We start from the raw sequence: 22,876 nt of genomic DNA, 5'->3' as shown, positions 1-22,876 counted from the left end.
GGGAATAGTGTCTTTATAAGTAGAGGGAAAGAACCAGAGTGTTCAAGAGCTCGCTCTCTCATTTTCTCTCTTCGCTGTGTGGGGACAGAGTGAGAAGGGAGACCATCTGCAAGCAAGGAAGAGGGCCCTCACTCAGAACCCAGACATACTGATGCTCTGAACTCAGACCTGGAGCTTATGAGGAATAAATGTTTCTTTAAGCCACCCAGAATATGGTGTTTTGTGATGCAACCCAAGCTAAGACACTAGCCATTGACAGAAAAAGTTTGCTGATCCTGGATCTAGAGCTTCCTTACAGACTGAGTTCTATCCCCAGAAGAGTGGGGAACACGTTCCAACTCACAGCTTAGAGAGGTTAGTGGCTTTCCCAAGGGTTGATTCCATGTTGTATATCCAGGATCCAAACATAGGTGTCTTTGACCTCAAACCTCAAAATCTTAACCTTATTTCTTTACTGTTAGATGCTTGAATCTCCCCACCAGTATATTCATTCATAAATTCCCATACTGTATTCATCTTTGGGAAACCAATGATGTCAGGCAAATATGCCTCATCACATTACTTTAATTTAACACGCATTGAGCTCTAGCCATGCTCTAATAATATCTTCAAGAAAACAATGAGAAGTGTTTAGTATGAAATACAAAAACCTCGTGTGGCGCTGTGTGTAATGATTATGTGACAAACAGTTAATAAATCTTCAGAACAATAACACTGCTTCCAATAATGTTTTACATTCCAAAATGATTAATTTTTAACAGTACTTTGTATCCCTTGTGTATAATGTCTTAGATCCCATAGGATAAGCAAACCAATCTCCATGTTACTATGAAACAGAAATAAAATATTATAGGATTTTCTGATGACTCTGAGGAGTGGAATGGCTCCTTTGGGACTGCAAAGTTAATTAAAATGAGCATAGAATTGCTATGCTCTATTACGGCACAATTATGCTCTCCCCTCCTTTTTTTGGTTCCCTCCTTAAAGACTTTACAATGAAGGTCAAAGTGAGAAAAATAGATAGCATTTTCTTCTAACTTTGCTTTTACATGAAATGAGTTCCATTCTTTTCTATGTATATGTTTAAAAGAAGCCAAGTTTTGCTACCTTGGAATTCCTTGGAGATCATCACCCAATATATAAGAGGATAGAAGAATTAGAGATAAATGGTCGTGAAATATTCATAATAATAATTGCCATAGGTTTTCTCTACCTTATATTTAGACTTGCAGAACAAGCTTAGATAAATCGGTCAATATAATAGTGTATCAGAAAAAGTAGAGACAATATCTTGATTTTGATGTACTAAAGACAAAAATAGAACTCTTTCTTTAAAATATTGTTTTTAAACTATACTCCAGATGTCTTTCTAGCATCGGTAATTGTCTACACACACACACACACACACACACACACACACACACACACACACAGGACATATCCCCAATAAATGAAAGAAGACTTTCATTCAGATGGGACAACTTATTCTAAGGTGAAAGTGTCTTCCTTACACAACTTATTCTAAGGTGAAAGTGTCTTCCTGACACATACTGTGAGGTACAGATGATAAAGTCTCTCAGTTCTGTGGGCATAGGAAGGGTAGAATATGCTGGCTTCAGAAAAGATCCAAGTGTCTTTTGATGTTAACAGGAAGTATTATACAGTATCCATTAAACTAGAATAAATGCAAACTTCATGATGAAAGGAACTTACCCTGCATACTTAAAACCTTATGTGTTCTTTCATTTATTACTTGTAGCAAATTATTACTATTTAACAGATGGGAAATTTGAGGTTCTAAGAGTCCAAATTATTTTTCCAAGAACACATGCTTGATTTGTAGTAGACACAAGATTCAAACACAAACATACATCTTTCTGACACATCATGTGGCCTCTAATGTGATGACCATTCATTCACCATCCACATTTCACTTCACCTGACCTGTCAGTTCTTCCTAGCAGCCATAGCTTGGCTCTTGCAAGTCACTGGTGATGGTTACACATCTTTCAAATCTATCACATCAGAGAGTTCACAAACACCATGTCAAGTGAGCTCTTTTCGGTCCCAGGTATCAGAAAAAAAAAAAGCTTCATGTAAGACATATAATAATGGTAATTTATTTGGCACATATAATTATTGTAAGGATTAACTTCTAAAAAGTCTTCCCTTACTAGCTCTAACATGTCTCTAAGGACCTCTTTTTCTTCATCTTTCTTCTTCATCTTCTATAATGCCCATTTTATTCCAAAGCTTGTCTCTTCAATATTCCAAGAAGGAAAACAGAAAGACACAGAAATGCATTACTTCCTCTTTCACAATGGAAGTAAAGGAAGAAGCTTCATCTCAACAATCCTTACAAATCTTAGATGCATTTTTATTAAATAATGGTAAATGACATGCCCAACCCAGAAGACTACTGTCTCCAGGAGAGTCTCAATTGTTTTGGCCTCAATAATAGGCTCCAACATTGAAGTGTAGGAGAAGTCAATCTCCTGGAAGCTACATGGACCCACAAATAAAGACCGGGGGACACTAAAAAGCAAAAAGACGGATAGATGTTTCAGAATTGGGTATATTATGTTGTAGTAACAAGTGATCCCCAAATCTTAGTAACTTAAAACAACAAATGCTAGGAGTTCTACTCTGTATCATCATTGCTTTCACTTCAGGACCCAGGTTGAATGGACAGCCACATTCTGGAACACTGTCAAATAGTGAGGGAAAAGAGAATGTGGAGAAATATGCCCAATCTTAATGAGTCTTCACTTTTGATCAAAGTTCAAAAGCAAGTCACATGGTCGTGTAATTTCAAAGGAGGAAGGGAAGTTTAATGCTACTATGTTCATGGAAGGGGAAAGCTAGATTCTTTGTGGGGAACCTTCATAAACATTCCAAGAAATAACCAACAAACAGCCACCGTGTCTACCCTGAGTTAGAGAAAGAGAGATGTTCCGAGTTGTAACACCACCAAAGGACTTCAAGAGGACAATGGTATAAGCTTGAAGAATCACAGGCCTCTCTAAATGGGAACGAGGATGAATTGCTCTCAGGTACCCACTGAATTCTTGCCTCCTTCACTGATATTTACATTGCATAATAATAGTTGCAGCACATAGTTAATACCAGGAGAATCAGCTACAATGAAGAAAATATATAGTGCTAGGATTAAGTCATAAAAATACTCCATGTTCAGTTGTATGGCTGGGCAATAAATTCAAGTACCTGACTGACATTTCTTTAGAACTCACAAACATTCCATTTACTCCAGAGCTAATGGAAGAGATATGATCAGAAAAAAGCAGAGACTAATTTTAAATTTCACTTAAAATCACTACTGATACTAAGATTTAAGAAACTTATTTGGATGCTGTCAGAGTGCATTGTCATAGATCTTTTTCTCCATTCCAACAACAACAACAACAACAACAACAACAACAACAATTTTTCTGAAACCCTGGCCAAAATAATTTAAGCTCTGTAATTCTGATTTAAAAATAAATATTGAGAAGCCATTGAGAAAATACATAAAAATAAATGAGAAGTAGAATGGCCTAATACACAAGAAGAGTTTCAAGACATTGCACAGTGAAGAAGTGTGGAGGGTGGCCTCTGATGAAAAATGGGAGAGGAAAAAATCAAGACTCAATCCATTTTTGCTTTAGAAAATAAGCAATAATGCCTGCAAAAGAAAACTTTATTTTTCAATGTTACTATTTATTTTGGTAAAGGGAAATGAGAATCTTAATGACTTTGGGACCCATCACTTGAGTGATGTCATATGATTTTATGAAGTGGGAAGTGAAATGAAGAGAGTCTTCCCATGTGTACATACCACATTCTATGTCTTAAAGAGTTTGATCATCTACTCTAAGATTTTTCTTTAATGATACCTATCCAATTAACTGTAATAGCTTCTCCTAGCCTAGGAAAAATATGATTTCAATCTTAAGTGCTTAGAAGTGCTTGTTTCTTATTTCATTCAGTGAATATGTATTACATCCCAACTGTGCACAGTCGAGGAGCTAAGAACAGAGTGGTGAACAGTACAGACAAGAGTTCATGTTGCTAAATTCCTTTCTTATGAAAGAAAGGGTCTTAGGGGTTTGACCTGGGTTTATGTCTCATAAGCTAGGAACTGATACAAAAGTGGGTTGGCTCATGGCTATGGGGTTGAGACTCATGGAGATTTTCAAAATCAGCATTCGAGGTCAAATGGAATGTTGTAACTTCAGAAAACCTTGAATTAGAACAAAGAAAAAAAGTCCCAAGGTTCTACATAGTATGATGTGAAGATAAAACAAGGAGAAAAGAATAACAAAAGAAAATGATTCCATCAGGTGGGATGGATCCTGGCACAGTTCTAACTTTAACGTAACAGTTCTCTTAAACTTCACAGGAAGGCTACGAAGGGAGTGCTTTTATTATTCCTACTTTATAAGTGACAAAACAGGCTTAGAGATCCAGGAACAAAGTGTCATACCCAAGATCACATCCATCAGCCTAGCTCCACAGTTTGTGCTCTTAGTAAAATGGAGCAAACAGATTCATTTTCTATGTATAAGGGCTGGACAATATTAGGCTTAGACAGATTATCTAAGCCATTGGAACATAAAACAGGTTTTCATTTATAGAGCATTGGTACCGACTTGCCTACATAGGAAGTAAACCATTTATTTCTGGAGACACATTTGATTAACCTAGAAGCACTGGAGATTTATAAAAGTCAGATCCATATTAAACTAATTCCAGCAACTTTGAGGATACAAGTTTTCCTAGAGTAGACGCTCAAGTATCATATTTATCTTGATCAAGCATGGCGTTAAAAGGGATAATGATATAGAATAAATGAATACATAAATGAATGAACTATGAATGACCATGGTTTAATTTTTCTTTTCAAACTTCTATTTTCTTAAGCAATTATTGATATTCTTTGTAAGGAATTAGACATTTTTCACTGAAGCAAAATAAATAGCAATTACACCATTCCTAAAAGAATTCAGAATGTTTTAAGAATGTATAATATCAGGATATACCACCCTGTTTGCTTCCTTCTGCTCGACATGGGATTGGAGAATGGAGCATTCATGCAATGGTGATTCATTCATTGGATTCATCAGATGAATCCAATGCTTCTAATTGAAAACACATCCCTGTGCACCCTTAATTAATTTTCCAATTTTTTCTCTACTTCTAGTGCTCAAGCTCTGGAACCAAAACAAAACAAACAAATAAACAACAAAAATTCTCATATAAGTATCACAAGAAATTTTGGTTTGGTTCATCGCCAATGGTATATATTTATTCAAATATTCCAATTAACTAAGAGCACGAGGCTCCCACAGTCTTAGACTGTTTGGCTAGATAAAATACAGGATGCTTAGTTGATGTGAATTTCAGAAAAACAACGAATAATTTTCTTAGGATAGGTATGTCCCAAGCATTGTATGTTTGTTTGTTTGCTTGGCTTTGGCATATCTGGCAAGCCTATCACCAAGGTTTAAAGAAACAAAGGCTCCACTGGGAGAATGCTGTAGTACCAAACAAGTGTGTCTGCCAGGAATTGGTTCTGCTACCCTGATTAAGTTGCCTTGCCCCGCTGAACCTCAGTTCCTTCATTTGCAAAGGGAAAAGAGTTGGACTAGTTGAATTCTGAGGACCCTTTCCTCTGTACATTTGTAGATTCTAGTAGTCTGTAAGAGTCTGAACTACATACAAAGACAAGAAGTATGACGTCATTGTTTGTAAAATGTCCTGTGAGGCAGAGAAATTATAAAGCATTCACTTATTACCATTCTCCCCAAGAAGGAGAGAAAAAGAACAACAACAGCAAATTAAATAGACAATGGGAGTGGGAGACAGCTGTCTTCCAGAGAGTTCCTAAGAGGTAAGAGAGTGTGCCCTGGGATGTCCTCCTCTCTAAAGGCTCCTGCTGTTCTCTTTGGAGGTTACCATTTGTTCCACCCACAGGGTTCCAAAATTAAGAACTGGCCTCTTTTGTGGGGAAAAGTGATTTTAATGCATTTATAAGGAGCTAAAATACACAGAGATGTAAGAAAAATGTTATATGTTTTTATAAATACACAGACATGTAAGAAAAAAGATATATTTGCATTCATTTAAGGGATGCAATGCTGAATGTAATTGTTATAGCTCAAGTTTTAGGGGTTTTTAAAATTTTTTGCTTCATAAATTTTATTTTATTTTATTTTTATTATTTATTCATTAATTATTATTTTGTGTGGGGGTGGGTAGCAGACAACAAAAGGATACAGCTCTGCCATCATCATTTATCAGACTTAGCAAGACTAATTCATACCCTTCACAGCACCCTCCCTAAGAGGTCCTGATGAAAGATCACCCCAGTGCCTTCATTAATTATGACACTGTTCATAATTGCTCAGCATTCCCCCATTCTGGCTTGAGTTAAATCAGAAATGCAATTAAATATATGTAATATATGTGTGAACCAGAATACTAACAATTCTTCCCTTCCTGGGCATTAAAAATACAATTCTTCAACTTCTACATACTGTGAGCACCATTTCTTTTCAGAGAAAGATAAAAACACAAAGCAACTTCTCATTGTGGCAAGGAAATCCAGGGAAATCTTTTCATAATAAGACCACAAACAGGGCAATACAGGGATAGTTTGGAAAACTCACTGTGTAACATAGGACAGACCCTGTGGATATTTTTGGTGAGAGAAGTACATCATAAGCAAATGTAAGGTTAAGTGGAATCTTCCTCCAGGAACTGTATTTTTTAATGAAAGGGAGCTCAGTTGAAGCATGAATGTGATTATCTGTAACAAAGAGTCTCACAACTGATATGCTAATCACAGTAGAATAAAAAGACACAGACACAGACAGGGTTCACCTTCTTTTGGCCAATGAGGACTGAAGCTTTAAAGCACCAACTCTCTATCAGGCTTGTACATTTAGAGGATTCCAATCCCATCTAATCTTGTAGGTTTCCCTGGGTACCTTCCATAAGACTTTAGCCCTGTTCGTATTTCCTGAGTTGTATACACAGGGCAGAGAGCAGGATAGAATCAGAAAACGTAATTCTCAATCAGGGTTTTTCAACCCTGACACTATTGACATTTTGGATAGAATAATTCCTTGAGCGACTTAGACTCTCAGGGAGGAAATCAGACTCTGGTAAAATAAAGTCCACAAATAAATATATAAAAGGTATATATATATATATATTCATATATATATATAAGAAATATACATTTCTTCTCACTGTGTTGTATCATTCTCAAGTGATAGAGACAACTTCGTATGAATTGTATACTTTACTCAAGCATCACGTGTTGGCTATAAATGTTATTTTTCTGTCTCTAGACAAATACTTTATTTGAACATTGCCTTCCTGATTATCCACTCTCAATACGATCAATACCTCTCAAAATGCCACAGTTGTTTTTACATACAACAGATGGCTTTCATGGGTCTATCTATTCCTTCAAGATCTAGCCTCCACCTGCTCTCCCAAACCTCCCCTCCTCCTGCCCCACACGAATTCTCGAAATGCATGTGTGCTATCACACTGGTCAGTCTCTCAGCCTGGAATGCACATCTCCTCATCAGATTGTGAAGTCACTAAAAACAGACTCAGTGTGTTTCTCCTTTTCTCTTTTTTTTAAATGTGTATTTTTGAGAAAGAGAAAGTGCAGGGGGCGGGGGGGGACGGGTGGAGAGAGGGAGACAGAGGATCCCAAGAGGGTTCCATGCTAAGCACAGATGTGGGGCTCAAACTAAGGAACTGTGAGATCATGACTTGAGCTGAAGTTGGACGCTCAACCCACTGATCCACCCAGACACCCAAGTCCTTTTATTTTCAACACCAAGCAAAGGCCCTGTGATAGTAATGTTTGCTATTTTTAAAAACAATTAAATGAATTAATATCAACTCGGAAGAACTCTTAGGTGGCAGCTCTACTTTCTCTCAGGAGACAAATCACCTCTAACTCTTCAATTAGTTCCTCCTTGGAGTCAAAGTTAGACACAGAGTTGATTCAAAGAGTAACTGTTCTCCATTTTTTTTCTCTGAAAATCTTGAACTCTGGTTACTGGTTAGAAAATGAAAACGGGCTTCTTGTGTATTTACTGCACTGATTAACTTTAGGGTTTCAGTAGAGGGGTCTGTTGTGTAGTGAGTCAGAAATAAAAAGTGAAAAGTGAAAAACCTGTGCGTAAGACCCAGGTGCTTTAAAACTTCTGGACTGGAGCGTCTGGGTGGCTCAGTGGGTTAAGCGTCTGACTTCAGCTCAGGTCATGATCTCTCAGTTCAAGAGTTCCAGTCCTGCATCACGCTCCCTGCTGACAGCTTCGATCCTAGAGCCTGCTTTGGATTCTGTGTCTCCCTCTCTCTCTGCTCCTCCCCTGCTTGCACTCTGTCTCTGTCTCTCTCTCAATAATAAATAAACATTAAAAAAAAAAACAAAAACTTTTAAAACTTCTGGACTTAGCTAGTTTGGATGTGGGGTGGGGGCAAAGAGGGAAGAATGATATAAACCAAAATAATAAGTTTACCTTAAAAAGAGTAGGTCAGGGGCGCCTGGGTGGCGCAGTCGGTTGGGCGTCCAACTTCGGCCAGGTCACGATCTCGCGGTCCGTGAGTTCGAGCCCCGCGTCGGGCTCTGGACTGATGGCTCAGAGCCTGGAGCCTGTTTCCGATTCTGTGTCTCCCTCTCTCTCTGCCCCTCCCCCGTCCATGCTCTGTCTCTCTCTGTCCCAAAAATAAATAAATGTTGAAAAAAAAAAAAAAAAAAGAGTAGGTCAATCATATAAAAATAAAGTTCCTTTGGAAGTAGCAGGAAAATCATCATGAAAGACTAAATAAGACATTTTATTAATACATTATAGTAGAAGTCTATGTTGTTTGTTTGGCCAAGGAGGGCTCCCCTCTCAGCCAGTCTTCGATTTCAAAATTTGAATCCTGTACAGAGACCTTAAGGACCAGTGAGATCAGTGCTTTTCTCTACCCCGAGGGGAAACTGGCCATACAAAGATTCTAATTTTAGGAGTGAATTAAAATTTATTTTTTTTTCATGCCACCTTAACAATATTTTTGCTATGATAGAATGGAAAATGTAGTGTCCTATCAATTCTCTATTGCTAATATGAGCCAAGAAAATCATCTAAATAAAGTCCAGTGGCAAAGAAAGCATGAATCATAAAGCAATGCAATGCCAAACTAAGCCATGTTTCATCAGTCACCAAAATTAATCCTGAATTTCATCAGCTCATGCAGACTGTGTCCAAAGAAATGTTCTGGGAGGCACACAGATTAAAATGAAGGACTGAATTAAAACACCAAAGTTGCATTTTATTTTCTAAACCTGTACTTTCCACTGGTAGTCAGTGAGAACATGAAAACAGGCTTCTAGCTAAAACAATGTCTCCCCTAAGAACTACTACAGAATGCTGTAATGGGGCAGGTATCCTCTGAATGCCAGAGTTTGCAAACTTTTTCCTTCAAGGATCAGAGAGGAACTAGTTTAGGCTTTGCAGGCCTGTGGTGTCTGTTGCAACAACTCAACTCTGCTTTTGTAACCAGAAAACAACCACCCACCGACAACACTAACTAATGCGTGTGGCTATGTGCCAATAAAACTATTTATGAAAAGAGGCAGTGGGCTGCATCTGCTAGAAGGGCCACAGGTTGCTGTCCCCTGCTTCTTTAATATATTAGGCAACCAAGAACTGAGAACTGATGAGACACAATGTGGAGTTTGTTGTTCTTTCCTAATTTCTCACTAGATACATGTTTGCAGTTAATACCTCACAGTCATTAATTTAAAATGGAACCTCCAGCGACTCTGAACTGGCAATTAGTTAAAACAAGGTAAACGTGTAAAACGCCTGCCAGTTAGCTATCTGATCTGCATCAATCCACACGTATTAAGTCAGTGAAAGAGCAGAAATGTAATTTTCCAGAACATGCAACCCTACCGCTCCGCATGCCTCTAATGAGGGAAAGCTAATTATTTTATTATCTTAACATAAACCTCCCCAAATTAAATATTTCCAGGGTTATAAACGGTTTGCCTCCGAGCTTCTCCAAAAGCTTAAAATCAGTCCTTTCACTATGGCAGACAATACTCCTGGTCTCCTCAGAGTTCAAAGAAAGCCTTGACATCTTTCAGAGTTTTGGGTTTTGTTCTTCTCACAGAAAAAATAAGGTGCTACTGATGTTGCTCTCCTTATTGAGAAGAAAGTTCAATACCATTATATCCTGTTGACAAAAGGGTCCAGAAATTGTGAAAGAAGCTGGAATAGCCGTCATCATTCTTCCTTTAAATCCAGCTCTAATCTCATCAGTGTTAACTGATTTTATTTGTACCTATTATACATTTTCAGTTTGCCAAATAAGTAAATAAACAAATTTGTGCCTGTTATACATTTTCATTTTAACCTCTTTCAAAGATAAACAAATAAATAGATGTATTTATTTATTCCTCTTACAAAAGCAGATTCAGTTATTTGATTATTAACCATTTCCTAGTTCTCTTCTCCTCCAAGCTCAATAATTGTTTTTATTTTCCTTTCCTAAATCTGTGTTGCTGGATCTGCCGAAATTTGTCATGAAAAACCCATTTGGGTGAGACTTTCTCTCAAATTATTTAATCCCAGGGAATTAAGTTTCAGGATAATAGGCAGAGCGATGGGCCAAATAACCACATTTGGCTCCTACATTGTCTGTTGTTAACTCTTAAAGGCCTAGTGTTATCATATTCATCTCTTTGTCCTATGGTAAACAAAAAGCCACACTTCTTTTAAGCCACCAAGTAAAACTAAGTCATAAACGTCTGTTCCATGGCCATTGGAGTGCGTTCCTTTCCTATGTTTCTTCAGGAAGAGCTAGGAAAACAATTTTTAATTTTCATTAGTCATTTCTCATAAGACATACTCATATGTGAATGTTTTCATATTCCCCCAAACGTAAACTATTTCCCAGTCATTCTCTTTCATGCTGACTTTTTTAAATATCCTTATTCTTCACAATATCCATTGCAAATTCATGGCCAATTACTACCCATACTCCCTATTCTTTTTTTTTTTTTTTCTTTATTTTTTTTTTTTATTTTTTAATATATGAAATTTACTGTCAAATTGGTTTCCATACAACACCCAGTGCTCATCCCAAAAGGTGCCCTCCTCAATACCCATCGCCCACCCTGCCCTCCCTCCCACCCCCCATCAACCCTCAGTTTGTTCTCAGTTTTTAACAGTCTCTAATGCTTTGGCTCTCTCCCACTCTAACCTCTTTTTTTTTTTTTTTTTTTTTCCTTCCCCTCCCCCATGGGTTTCTGTTATGTTTCTCAGGATCCACATAAGAGTGAAACCATATGGTATCTGTCTTTCTCTGTATGGCTTATTTCACTTAGCATCACACTCTCCAGTTCCATCCATGTTGCTACAAAAGGCCATATTTCATTTTTTCTCATTGCCACGTAGTATTCCATTGTGTATATAAACCACAATTTCTTTATCCATTCATCAGTTGATGGACATTTAGGCTCTTTCCATAATTTGGCTATTGTTGAGAGTGCCGCTATAAACATTGGGGTACAGGTGCCCCTATGCATCAGTACTCCTGTATCCCTTCCATACTCCCTATTCTTAATTGAAGTTTGAAACCCTCAACTACCTAAAATAAATGAGTTCTCTTGGAATTTTGGTGGCAGAGGACAAAACAAAGATTGCTACCTGCAAGAGTGCCTGCTGTCACAACAGGGCTAAAGTCAAAGAAGGGATGTGTTCCCCCTGACTTGATTGCTCCCTTGGGGAGGAAATTGTGGCAAATGAGAATCCACTACTAATTCCTTTGGCCCGTCTTAAGGAGAGGTTCATGGCAAAGCCATAGAGCCCTCAAATCTCCCAGATAAGCCTATACTAAGGTACTTCCCGCCTTGCTCAATCTTCAGGTTTATTATATGTTTTTATATGAAGTTCTTAAGAATTACTTGTGGAGGGAATGAAGGGGAAAATGGAAGAAAGAAGAAAGGCATCATTTATATGACTTACATGATAACAGTTCCCTTAGTACAACTGACCAGGTGTATGTTTTCATATCACTTGCTTTCAAGTTTAAAATGCATGAGTAGCTACCTGGAATTTCTTTTTAATAAAGTTGGAAAAAGGGGCTGTGGAAAAAAATTATTGTCACAATAACTAGATGAGTGAGAGTATTAGATATATTAAAGGATACAAATGAATACTATTTTCTTTTCAGATTGTCTCAGTATACTGTATTTTTATCTCCAAGTCTTTGAATTAAGTTTCCAAGCACCCAAATGCCATTTCTGAGTTTTTTGTTTGTTTTTATGGTTGATTCTTTTTTTTTAAAATATAATTTATGGTTAAGTTACCTAACATACAGGGTATACAGTGTGCTCTTAGTTTCAGGAGTAGATTCCCATGATTCATTGATTATATACAACACCCAGTGCTCATCCCAACAAGTGCTCTCCTCAATGCCTATCACCCATTTTCCCCTCTCCCCTACCCCCCATCAACCCTCAGTTTGTTCTCTATATTTAAAAGAGTCTCTTATGGTTTGCCTCCTTCCCTCTCTGTTTGTAGCTATTTTTTCCCCTTCCCTTCCCCCACGGTCTTCTGTTAAGTTTCTCAAATTCCACATATGAGTGAAAAAATATGATATCTTTCTCTGACTGACTTATTTCACTTAGCATAATACACTCCAGTTCCATCCATGTTGTTGCAAATGGCAAGATTTCATTCTTTCTCAGTGCCAAGTAGTACTCCATTGTTACCACACCTTCTGTATCATTTTGGCTCTTTCCATAATTTGGCTACTATTGATAGTGCTGCTATAAACATTGGGGTACATGTGCCCCTACAAATCAGCACTCCTGTGTCTTTTGGATAAATTCTTAGCAGTGCTATTGTTGGGTCATTGGGTAATTCTATTTTTAATTTTTTAAGGAAGCTCCACACGGCTTTCCAGAGTGGCTGCACCAGTTTGCATTTCCACCAACAGTGCAAAAGGGTCTCCCTCTCTCCATATCCTTGTCAGCATCTGTTGTTTCGTGAGTTGTTAATTTTAGCCATTCTGACCAGTGTGAGGTGGTATCTCAGTGTGGTTTTGATTTGTATTTCCCTGATGATGAGCTTTATTGTCAGAAGACTCTAAGAATGCATGAAGGGGTGGGCACTAAGGAAATGTTTGGGAACAACTCTAATTTGCTTATAGGTATAGCAACACTCAAGGTTAAAGGGTGCATGTCTTTTCCGAATGGAAGAATATAGATCTCTGAGAATCCAGGCTCAGTTCTTCTCAAAATGTCTATCTCATTGTGCTATCTAAGTAAGCAGGCTACTAAGAAAAACTAGAGCAATCTGTATAGTGCAGAGTGTTAAAAACTAAAAGGAATAAAAAGTTTTTTAAAAGTTTTTTTAAAAAGCAAAAAAAAAACTAAGAGAAAATTGGTTCCTAGTTTTCCCAAATTCAAAGGCCTTATCAGAATTCATAAGACAATGTAACTTCCTAGTCTGCAAAGCTCACGTTCCTGAAGGCCCAGGGGGACTCAGCTTTTGAAGCTGCTGCCTACTCCTCTTGACAAGCTCAGTCTGCACTTTCACTGGAAAAAAAGAAAAGCAAAGGAGAGAGAGAATTCTTCTTTAAATGCTCAGGAAACTGAAGAGACATTTGCTTTATTATTATGAGTCCATCCTACCAGCTGCAGGTGGTAAAATTTAGCACTTGGTCAGACAACCCCCCAAGAAGATCCACAGAGGATCAGAAAGATACCCTGGGAAGTAACAGAAAATTAGCAAATTCATAGAAGCATAGAATAGTGGTTGCCAAGGGCTGGAAGGAAGGGAAAATGGAGAAGTGATGGTCAAAGGGCACAATGTTTCAGTTACAAGATAAACAATTTTTGGCGATCGACTACACAACATAGTGCCTACAGACAATAATACTGTATTGTGTACTTAAAATTTGTAAAATGGGTAGATCTTATGATAGGTGTTCCCATGACACACACACACACACACACACACACACACACACAATAATAATAATAAAGGGGACAGAAGACAACTTTAGGAGGTGATGAATATGTTTATGGCATTAATGGCAGGGATGGTTTCACAGATGTGTACACTTGGTACTCAAATTCACTGAGCTATAAACATGAATATATATATATATATATATATATATATATATATATATTGCATTTCAATGATACTTCAACAAAGTGGTTAAAAAAAAGGTTGGCTGGTCATGGAAATGACATTCAAACCTTGGTTGTGCTTCCTGGCTCAAGTATGAGGGGAATTTTGCCTCCACAACAGTGGGAGGAGAAACTGTGGTAATGCTGAATTTTCTGCAGGTAATGAGAGATCAGAAAATTCAGGGACCAAAATTGATTTTTAGAAATTATCCTTAATGGTCAAAATAATAAAGCCAGTTCTTCATGCAGGTCAATATCACATTTCAGGGTATAAAGCTGGTGTTTAGAAATTTGAAACAAATAAGATTATTTCCACCAAACGTTGTAAAAGTGAAAATGTAGTCAAGTAGTATTTAGCATCATAAAAAAATAAAACAATCTTCACAGAGTAACCCAATATCTGGAATAGGCACTGGGGGAGTATGGGCATGAAGAAAGAGGCTGGAAATGCTGGGATGATAATAAATAATTATAGGATTTAATAAATAATTTAATAAATAATTATAAGGGATTTGCATTAAATGCAGCAGGGGAAAATAACACCCCTGTATTGAAAAATAATGACCACAGGAAAGGGAAATAACTTTAATTGACAACCATGTGTGGGACACAGCACTGGCACTTGATACATATTACCACCTTTTTTTATCCATACTGTGAGTGGATAAGATATTCCATTTACCAATAAATAAAAAGACACTCTGAGTTGTTTATGTTTTGCAAATGTTTTGCAGGATGCACTGTGTCAACTGAATATTACAAAACCTTTAAAAGACAAGAGATTACGCCCTGGAAAATCTGTGTGTGTGTGTGTGTGTGTGTGTGTGTGTGTGTGTGTGTGTGTATGTATATAAATATATATAGTATGAATTCTGTGAAATGTGCTTCTGTCAGCTCCGTGTAGTCACAAAGGTTTATGTGGGGTTTACAACATCTCTTTGCTATTTTCCAGCTCCTGTTGTGGAGGCTGCAGAATGATGCTTATGGTACAGATGGACTTGCTGGTGTGAAATCCCATCTTGACCATGCACGAACTATATGTCCTTGAGCAAGTTACGTAAGCTGCCTTTAGCTTCTCAACTATAAATGAGAGCTAATGATATCTACCCCATAAGATTTGTGAAGATTAACTATTTAAGCCTGAGCACAGTGACTAGGGTATACAAAAGCACTCAGTAAAAGTTTGGTGTTAATTTTGTCTGCTTTCTCTGCTGCTCTGGCTCCAATACTTGGAATAATAATCAGCAAAGTACACAATCAATAAATATTTGCTGACTGATTGCTTAAATATATCATTCTCTCTTCCAATTTTTTTTCCTGTAAAGATAAATCCCCTCCATGTCAATCCCCTCCTGCAAGACAAATGTAAAAGGCATGGAAGGCTTAGTCTCTGTCCAAATTGACCTGCTTTGTGTGAGGAAGTGCTGGACCGTCACTCTGGTGTGAGAAAATGAGAATCAAATACATGTGAAGAAACGCTAGAAAGCTGTGCGGAATGAATACAGCAGACTTCTCTAGCAATGTGTTCTCCTTCAAAGAACCCAGATTCCATTAACTTGAGGTCAGCTTCCCTCATTGTACCTCTTGTTTGTCTCCCCTCCCCAGACATTTATTTCCCTGACATTGTGGGGATGAGCTGAACAAACAAAGGAGAAATAGAGCTGTAACTACCCTCACTGAGCCAACAGGACCCCAGTGTGTAATGAGACAGCTCAAGTTATTATCTCACTTGCTTAAAGGAAACCCATGGGACCAGATGAAAGACGAGAACAGGAAGAGAAAAGGCTGTGAGTGTGTGAACATGAACTAAGCCCAGGTGCAGAGTCAATAATCCTCATTGTTTTTATAGAGATATTAGCTACCTTCATTTGCTCTATTTCAAGCGTTAATACGCCATTGCAAAGGACTGTATTAAAATGCCATCGCTTCTACCACAGGCAAAGCTAACATTTAATGAGAAAATTCCATGGGCCAGCGTTTGTACACATCACTTTGCATACATTGCCACATTCAATCCTCACAACAACCCTTGGAAGAGATATGACCCCAATTTTCAGATGAGGAGATGAGGCTCAGAAACCTAACCACTCAGCTGGAAAACCATGCTATTGTTGTGTCAAGTCTGTATGGCTCCAAAATGCTTATATCTTTATCTTATAACTTTCAGCCATACGGGAATTTCGTGGTGGTAATTACTACTTGAAATGAGCAAACCTCCAAAGGATTTGACCATCTCTATTATTACATGGAATTTTTGTTCATGGTATTATTTATGGTGAAGAGGTGTTCATCGCCACTTAATCTCAATCAGCCTACATACTATTCATCAAAAAATGCTTTCTTGAGTGCCTCTGAGGTCCTAGTTTAATCCTATGTGACTTTTTAAATAATTTTGTCATTAAATGGATGCATGAAAAGTTTACTTTAGACATTCCATGCATTAAAGCAGCAGTGTATACAGTTCACAAATCTGTTTTCACCTGCATTCATTCATTTAGTTCTCAAATCAAATCCTTAGGGTACACTGGTTTTTCTCCCACCATTCTCCAGTTGAGCATCAGGGATGCACATAGCTTGTTAACAGCACAGCCGGAACTCAAATCCTGTGCTCTTCCAACTCCAAGCCCAGTGATTTCTTCCCTGAATCACAGCTATCCAGTATGATGACACTGTACTTGGAATCCATCCAGTATAAACCATCCCCTCCATCAGATGCTCCCTATCAGCAGATGAGCAAAGCATAGCTGTTGGAGTGGTGGTTCAGTGTAGCTAAATATTCATCAGAAGTGTGCACATTAACAGCCACACACAATAATTAAACTGAAATTAATTTCCTCAGTTAATACATGCCACAGAATTAAATTAAACCTCAACAGAAAACAGGGCAGACTGTAACTATTAATCCTCCCCTAAGCAACAATAATTATTTTTGCCAACATTTATTTCATTTGCATATATGATGTTATGTCGCAAATTTTCACATACCAGTGACAATTTTCTCTGCTTTGCCAGATCGAGAATTAAGCAATATATTAGGTCAGATAGTCTGTTGGCAAAAAGTTCCAGGGATCCAGTTCAGGAGTAAACTGCTAACATTTGGGGCAGCCGAGTTCATTGATGTTAGGGCTCTAATTCACAATGGGATCCACTGATTGCAAATATTTGTATAACATATACCCCATCCATGACTGAAGAATAATTTTATGATAAATGGAAAGTACCTACAAGTCACATAAGAAATACTTCAAAAATTAATACATCTCTCATTTTATGTAGTTATTATGGGGATCAATCATGGTTTTCTCTGATTGGAAAATCGTGTTTGTAAAATTCATTGATTTAATTTTTCAGTAAATTCTTCCTGGAGATGTCTTATGTAAGCATAGCTATCAGTCCTGGGAATATAACAGTGAAAAAATAACCACAGATCCTTTTCTCATAAATCTTGCTTTCAGTGGGAGACAGACATAGCTACAACTAGAAACTAAATTGTTCATGCCAAAGTGCATAATGCCCACTTCAGGAAACAAAAAGTGCCTGAGAAATGACTATGAACCTGTCACTCGTTAAATTGTGAAACTTTAGATAAGTCATTTAACCCACCTAAACTTCAGTTTCCTCATCTGTAAAGGTAGGAGTGAGGTGCAGATTAAAACAAACAAACAAACAAACAAAAACAAAAACAAAAACACAGAAACACTAATGTTTTACTTTATAGGAGGTAAGTATTGCACTCATTGTGTGCTCTCCATATACCAAGGATTGTGCTAAATACTTTGCCAGTGTTTTCTTTTATTCCCCCTTACATCAATCCTAAAAGGTGAAATTAATATTTATCAGTGTTGTCATTTTATAGGGTTAACTGTGGTCACACAGCCAGTAGGAGATAATGACAGCTTTTGAACTTGGTTAAGAGGAGTTTAGAGGTACTCTTATTTACTATTAGGTCATTTTACCAAGTAAGGAGTGCCAAGACAGACGTTAGCATATTTCTCCCACTATGTCATCAACAATCAGGACATTCACTAGCAAGAGTAACCAAGCTTTTTCCTTCCCAACTACCAACAATTTATATATATATTTTTAATGTTTATATATTTTGAGACAGAGACCACATGCAGAGGAGGGGCAGAGAGAGAGAGAATCCCAAGAAGACTCTGCACTGTCAGCACAGAGCTCAATGTGGAGCTCAGTCCCATGAACCATGAGATTATGACCTGAGCCAAAATCAAGAGTAAGATGGTTAACCTATTGAGCCACCCAGGTGACCCCCTCCTCCAACTTTTTATGTTTTAACTGATGCTTCAACCATGACCAAAAAACAAAACAAAATAAAAAACAAAAAAAACACACACATAATGAAATTCTTAGTAACAAAAATGTTGTCTCCAGTGGGTGCAGTTCTGCAGTTTTCATTCAAGCATATGCAATTTTGGAGAAGAAACATATGTGAACTCCAGCACAGAGCTGTTTATTGGCAACTGATTAATATTTCTTTGGCTGTGAGTTTATTGGGGAGTTGTGAGTTCTTTATAAATAGAATGTAGAAGCCTGTCACCCTCTCACTGTTCAATTACCAAGTTTTATTAAGGAAATGGCAAAAAAAAAAAAATCTGTGACGTTGGTCTAGGATATCTACTAATAAAGGGACTGGCTGCCTATATGGAATCCTGACAAATGATATTTTTTAAGAAATGCCTTTAATACTCTGTTAAATAGACAAAAAAATACATAAATAGAAGGACACAAAAAAAGAATACTATAAACAAACCCTGAAGTCCTTTCACTGAGAATTTCATGGGCTGCAGCATATTGCTAAGATCAAGATCCTATAAAACGTTTACACCCAATGTTTCTATAAACCTTTAAACACAAATAGAAAAATGTGACTACCACATGGTTGAATTGCTCTAACATAGTCTATATGTAAATTCAATGGATTTCAGTTTTTATCTTTTCCCAAATGAGAAGGAATTGACCTTATGATCTTATGTATCTCTTTGGCTTCCTTGATAGAATCCCTTTTCTTCCCTTCTGGGTTTGCCTCTCCCTCATATAACAAGTCCTCCTTCTGATGGCTCCTGATTTCTGTGTGGGAATCAATGTGGCTTAAGGGAATTTCCTTATTTTCCAGAGGAGGGTATGACCTAGGCAAGATGTGCTTCTTTTCCCACTGGACAGCAGTGGGCATGGGATCTAAACTGTTTAAGTCACTGAGAATTTCTTTTACAATTCTGTTCTCTCTCTCTCTCTCTCTCTCTCTCTCTCTCTCTCTCTCATGTTGTTGTTGTTGTTGCTGCTGTGAGCGCTGGTGCAAAAGCACTCTCATTCCTGCTTTTGTGCAAAGGGAATACATGATCCCAGGAGATGCAGACAGCCATCCTGGGACCAGGGGAGAGATCACTTTTAAATGTAATTAACACAAGGAAAGACAGAGTAGGAAGGAAGAAAGAAAACAAACAAGGACATGAGAAAGGGAGAAAGAGAGGGAAGGAGGAAGAAAGGAGGGAAGGGAAGAAGGGATGGAGGAAGAAACAAGGAAATTCTGACCTCACTGCAATGCTGGATCAAATCTAAAATGAAGCTAGAAGCCACAGCACATTCTTTATTTTTTGCCCCAAATTCCCCTTTATTGTTAAACCAGTTTGAGTTGGCTTTTCTGTTAAGTGCCTCACGAACATTCTTACACTAAGTATATTAGAAAGACCCATCAATCTTAAGTCCTTTTGTACGTGTGATGAACTTCCTTTTCCGGTTCTCAGACTTTTGGAGCCTACCTAATTTTCCTTTGCCCATCCATGGTGTAAATCAAAATATCTAAACTATATAACCACCCAACCTGTGTTCTAGTCTTGAATCATAAGAGGTAACAATCAAGAGTATTGGTTTTGGAGGCAGATAGATCTGGCATCCAATAGAGCCGGTTTTAGTTATCAGCTCCTTACCTGGCCTCTGCTCCAGTTCCTTTTATGTAACCGGATTAATTTATTTTGGCTTTCACAACAAATTACCACAAATTTAGGAGCTGAACGGACACAAATATATTATCTTATATTTCTATAGCTCAGAAGTTTAATATGGGTCTCACTGTCCCAAAAGGAAGGAAGGCCTCCACAGGGCTGTGTTCTTTTCTGTTCTCTCTGAGTAGGATCTGTTTCTTTTTCCAGCATTTGTTCCCCTTCCTCTATCTTCAAAGGCAGCAAAACAGGTTGAGTCCTGCTCACATCACTTCACTTTGACCCTCTCTTTTGCCTTCTCTTTCACTTTTAAGGATCTTTGAGATTACACTGGGTTCACCCAGATAACCAGGAAAATCTCCCTATGGTCGGCTGACCAGCAAACTTAGTTCCATCTGCAGCCTTAATTCCCCTTTGCAGTGTAAAGTATTTGGATCCCAGCAATGTGGATATGGACATTTTGGGGGGCCATACTCTGACTACCACAGTAACATGCCCTCTCCTTTCAGGTTTGTTGTGAGAATTAAATGGTATAAACCCTGCAAAGTGTTTTGCACATAATACATGCACTATAAATTGCAACTCCTACTATTAAGTCACAGGGAAGTGAGAAAGATGTGAAAGTCAAGTTGGTTCTTTGATCTTCCTTATGCAACCTGTGGATCAGGGCCTTGAGATCCAGAGAGAAGAGTGTGAAGAGTTAGCACTGCTCCTCCAGCCCACTTGATGATCAAGCCCATTCCCAAGTGGTCACCATTATCAAACTGCTTTCTCTCCCCAGTGCCCAGGTCTCTTGCTACAGGTCATACCTGGGTTTGTTCAAACTCTTGACATGCTGATTCCAAATACTCCCTAGACCTTAACAAAGCAAGCCTGTATTAATCCCAAACAATCTCATAAATTATTAAACCAACTGGTTGAGGATGTTGATTGCTAAAACACCTGGGCATGTAAATTATTACCTTCTAACAAAAAACACCAAATCTCCAAACACATTTATCCTAAACTAAGCTTTTTTGATTCTCACCTCCATGATATTTGTCATAATATTACACCCGTATTATCTCTAAAAGATTGTTTAGTGGCACCTGCATGGTTCAGTCAGTTAAGCGTCTGACTCTTCGTTTTGGCTCCGGTCTTGATCTCACAGTGCCTGAGATCCAGCCCCATGTTGGGCTCTTAGCTCTCAGCAGAGAATCCCTAAAGGGATTCTCTGTCTCTCCCCCCTCCCCACCCTCTCTGACCCTCTCCTGTTCATGTGTGCCCTCTCTCTCTCTCTCTCTCTCTAAAATAAACATTTAAAAAAAGAAAGGTTTTTTTTACAACCATCCATTTATTTCAATCAAAATTATTTTAAAAGAAAACTTTATATCAGCACTTAAAAAGAAAGCCACTAGTATAGTCTGCCATAAATAGAAAGTAACCAAAAAGGTAAAGATAACAAAAACAATGCCATTCAAACTGAGGTGGTTATTGCTGCTTGCCAAGACTCTGAGCTGAAAGGGAGAAGAGAATGGTATTGCAAGCCCAAGAACCCAAAAATTCCTTGACACAGAATAAATAAGTAAATTGTGGTATAGACATACAATGGAATACGGAGATCAAACGCTACAAATCACAGAGAACGTTTAGGCCTGCTGTTACAGCATCAAGCTGGTGGCTAGAGGGTATTCGAAAATGGTGTGACAGGGCTGCAGGGTTCAATAAATTGGGGTTAATGCAAGGTGATACCTTATCTGAGAATGACAATGTGAAAGAGGCCACAAGAAGTCTTCCTGAGAATCTGTATAACGACAGGATGTTTCTCATTAACTTAGCAATGGCCCTGACCAGGAGGCAGCAGATTCGCCTAAAGAGCATATCCTAAAATATGAGGAGGATAAATTCTACCTTGAACTTCTGAAAGAAGTTATTTGGGAAAGAAAAGAGAGAGAAAAATGGGCAAAGAAATAATCGTGGGGTTGAAATCTGTGGTTGCAGATGCTATCAGATATTTTTAAGAAGTTGGGTAAACCTGAAATGTATGATTTAGAACTACTGGAGCTGCAAATGTATTACTTTAAATAAATGTCTACTGTAATTATTTTTTAAAAATATATGTTTATAGCTGATCCTACAACAGGGATGAATCTCACAAATGTGGAAGATAGTTCAGAAAAGACAGATGCAAAAGAGCACTAGAGGTAGGACAGCACTGCACTGACATAAAGTTCAAAACCAGGCAAAACTAATCTGTGCCAGAAGTCAGGACAGTGTCCATCCTAAAAGCAGCAATGCTTAGGCAGGGGCACAAATGGAACTTGAGGGGGCTGGCAAGGTGCTACTTCCTAATCCAGGTTCTGCAAACTGGCATACTTATTGTGTGTAATGTACCAAGCTGCACATTTAAGATCATACTTTTCTTAAGGTTTGTTACATGTCAAAGAAACGTTTGCTTAAAAAACATCCTCTCTGCAAGCACACACACTAGCAACAAACAGACTCTTTCTCCTAGATGTAATCTAAAGATTCACTATCACACCTTAAGAAATGCTGCCCCAAGCCAGAGCAATGATGATAATAGAACACGTAATAGACTAACAGAGGTCCCTATCTGCTGGAGGACCACTTCCCCGAGGCTGAGTTGGTGACCTTCTCCTACACTTTCAGAGGACCACAGGGCTTACCTGGATCACAGCATCTATCTCTCTGTATTAAA

At 38.0% G+C, this 22,876-nt stretch overlaps 1 pseudogene; it reads left to right on the top strand.

Annotated features, from left to right (window-relative positions):
* The window catches only part of LOC102964676, an 81,426-nt pseudogene extending 59,295 nt beyond the window's left edge, over window positions 1-22,131 (top strand).
* Window positions 22,132-22,876: the final 745 nt, after the last annotated feature.

This window comes from Panthera tigris, chromosome A2 (genome assembly GCF_018350195.1).
Source record: "Panthera tigris isolate Pti1 chromosome A2, P.tigris_Pti1_mat1.1, whole genome shotgun sequence".
NCBI lineage: Eukaryota > Metazoa > Chordata > Mammalia > Carnivora > Felidae > Panthera > Panthera tigris.
The sequence above is the reverse complement of the archived record's forward strand: the minus strand, read 5'-3'. Positions and strand labels throughout refer to the sequence as shown.